We start from the raw sequence: 283 nt of genomic DNA, 5'->3' as shown, positions 1-283 counted from the left end.
AACAAGCCCCTGCGCCTTTAAACGCGCGTTGCATGTTGGGAAGTGTAGTTTTTTCTTAAAAAAACCTTAGTTTGCACCTGCGCATTGGCTAGCGTTGGCTTTTTTGCGCAGAGCGCGGAAGGAAGGAGCGCACGTGCGGTGTTCCAGAGCTAGGGCTGTAAATTATGATTTTTTTTTTTAAAGGAAAGAAGAATAAAAATGTTATTTGTGGATTTGTGTATATTTTTCAGGAAATGGGCAGTTGTTTAATGCCTTTAATGCGTCTTTAATGCCGTGGGAAACA

The sequence above is a fragment of the Thamnophis elegans genome, chromosome 15 (assembly GCF_009769535.1).
Source record: "Thamnophis elegans isolate rThaEle1 chromosome 15, rThaEle1.pri, whole genome shotgun sequence".
Taxonomy (NCBI): domain Eukaryota; kingdom Metazoa; phylum Chordata; class Lepidosauria; order Squamata; family Colubridae; genus Thamnophis; species Thamnophis elegans.
Note: the sequence above shows the minus strand (reverse complement) of the source record.